The following is a 3,242-nucleotide window of genomic DNA, read 5'->3' on the forward strand; positions in this document are numbered from 1 at the left end:
GTAGAATCTGGCCTCAGTCTCTTAGACTTCATTTTCTATCAACTCAGCCTTGCCTCAAACAAACTATACGTACTGTTGTTCCTTGAATAAGCTAAGCTGGCTCCTGCTTCCAAGCCTGTGCCCTTATTGTTCACTCTGCTTGGAAGGCTCTAGCCGTAGAAATCCTCATGGCTTTCTCCCTCACTTCTCCAGATCACTGCTTAACTATCACCTTATCTCAGAGTCCTTCCTTGGCCTCTATATAAAATGATACCCCATCCCTGCTTTATTTTTCTTCAAAACACTATTACCACATGATGTATTAAATATTACACACACACACACACACACACACACAATTACTATAATGTAAACTCCATGAGAATAAGATGTTCACTATTCTATTCCCAATGCCTCTTTGGCACTTAAAACATATGTAAATACATGTGAAATAAACAAATTAATGCTTTTCATCATGAGTGAAGTCAACCATATTTTCAGGTTTATTGATTATTTTGTATTACCTTTTTTGTGAGAAATGCCTGTTTACATCCTTTGCCTAGTTTTCTTTTGGCTTCTTAGTAACCCTAATAATAAGTAAAACTTACATGATGCTTGAAGTATACCAAGAGTCATTCTACTAAATTGCTTAACCCTCACTACAATATTAAGAAGTAGGTGTTGTTAAAATCCCCATTTTACAGATGAAGAAACTGAGGCATAGAGAGATTGAATGAGACCCAAGGTGACACAGCTAGTAAATGATGTACCTGGGATTCAAACCCAGCAGTTGGAATCTAGAGTTTAGATTACTAGGTATTAGTCCTTTGGCTGTCATATGTTTATTTTCCCAATTATCATTTAACTATTGTATTTTATTTCATTTGGTGATATTAAACATATGGTGTTTAATATTATTATGTAATCAAGATTCACAAACTTTATGGATTCTGGATTTTTAGTTTCTCAGGTTTTTTGTTGTTGTATTGTTTTGTTTTTCTGAGTATAAACATGTAGAGCAAGTGCAAGGTCCTGAGACAAGAAGCTTGATGATTTTAAGAAATGAAAATATGGCCAGATTGGCTTGAATTTGGAAGACGGAGAGTGATACAAGATGATGAGTATAGAGATGTAGGCAGGGACAAGATCACCTGCAGCCTCATAGACCATTGTATAGGATTTGAATATTATCCCAATTATGATGGGAATCATTGGGGGGGTTAGCAAGGGAATGACATGATATAATTTATGATTTACATACAATAATTATAATCAAATAATAGTAAAAGTAACTAACATTTATTGTTTCTGATACTCCAGGCACCCCTATTTGATAAGTACTTTACTAAGTTATTTAAACTTCATAACACCCTGATGAGGTAGGTCCCAATATTATTCTCACTGTACAAATGAAACCAAGGCACAAAAACAATAAGTACCTTGAATTTGCTCATGCTTACTCTCTGCTTCTATACCTGTTCCCATTCAGAATATATCTACTATCAACAATAAGATATCTGAAACCTACTTTGTCCAGGCCCCTGACGTCCCACTAGTGGTCCGCAAGTCTTCACTGGGCTAAAGAAAGGGAAAAAGGCAAGTTCACTCAGCACTAAGGCCCTTAGGCCTGGGAGCTGGTCAGCTGGGCTCTTCCCATCCCATTTCGGCCATGTCAAGCTGCCCTAAGTTCAGGAATAGCCAGCCTCCTGGCCTGGTCATAATGACCAAGGTAGCCAGCTCAGCAGCCCTGCTCATCATTGTAGCAGGACAGGGCCTTGCACCCTGCATCCCCAGAGCCATACCAGCAACCAGGGAACTAAGTGATGGGCTCATCAGGATTCACCACAGGCTTCCGGGAGATGCAAGCCCCACAAAAGGAAGCAGCAGGCCTAGTGGTGTGGAAGGGGGCAGAGAATGGAAGTTAAGTCCTTCTTCAAGCACACATAGAGCCCTGGGTAGCCTCACCCATGTGATTCCAATGGCCCAGGCCTTTTGTTGGCTGAAAGAAAGGAAAGGCTCATAGAGAGAGCAAAGTCAGGTTTGTGAGGGATGACAGCAAAGATGTAGGTTATATACTGCATCATATGCTAACCAGCCATTTTCCCAGTTTTCACCACATATTGCTTCCAGTAGTCTGTTTCTTAGCTTCCCTCAGTCTTCAGCAACTCTGACTATACCTCTTCAGACTGCTGCCCCATTTGACTTATATGTTTTTTCTTTCTTTTTTTGTATTGAGTAATAGTTGATTTACAATGTTGTGTTAGTTTCAGGCATACAGCAAAGTGATTCAGTTATATATATATATAATATATTATTTTCTCAGATTCTTTTCCATTATAGGTTATTATGAGGTATTGCGTATAGTTCCTTGTGCTGTACAGTAGGTCCTTGTTATTTATCTATTTTATATATAGTAGTTTGTATGAGTTTGTATCTACTAATCCCAAACTCCTAAATTATCCCTCCCCCTGCCCTTTCCTCTCTGGTAACCATAAATTTGGTTTCTATGTCTGTGAATCTATTTCTGCTTTGTAAATCAGTTCATTTGTATCATTTTTTTTAGGTTCCACATATAAGTGATATGATATTTGTCTTTCTCTGTCTGACTTACTTCACCTGGTATGATAATCTCTAGGTCCATCTGTGTTGCTGCAATGACTTACACTTTTGATTCCTTACCTCTCTGCTTCATAACATGGGCTCTGAACAGCCTCCTGCATGCTGGTGCACATCTGGCCAACCACCTATCTTACCTCTGCCTTTTAGAAAAACACTGGAATCCCAAAATCTCTTTCCAGTGCTGAAGGTTGGCCCTGTGGAATATAGCATGGCCCTGAGTCTGAGTTTAGACAGAGGCACAATGAAGAACATATTCTCCCATTTTATTCACCAAAGTGTGGAATCTGACTTCCTGTGCTTGTTCTAAATGTCTCTTTCAAGTTCAAAGTGTGGGAAAGGTAGATCTTGTAGTATTGTACCAAAACTGGTACTTAAAATCTTAATCACACTTTCTCCTCTTTTTCAAAATCTTATTCCTATTTTTATTTTTTAAATTCTTATTTATTTCATTTACTTTTATTGAAACATATTTGACATACCACATTGTGTTAATTTGAGGTATACAATGTGTTGATCTGATGCATTTATATATTGTAATAGGATTGCCATTGTAGAGATAGTTAGCACCTCTATCACATCACATAATTATCATTTCTTTCTTGTGGTTGGAATAATTAAGATCTAGTCTCTTAGCAAGTTTGATG

Source organism: Delphinapterus leucas, chromosome X, assembly GCF_059928025.1.
Source record: "Delphinapterus leucas isolate spDelLeu-1000000601 "Yukka" chromosome X, BTC_Dleu_Yukka2, whole genome shotgun sequence".
Lineage (NCBI taxonomy): Eukaryota > Metazoa > Chordata > Mammalia > Artiodactyla > Monodontidae > Delphinapterus > Delphinapterus leucas.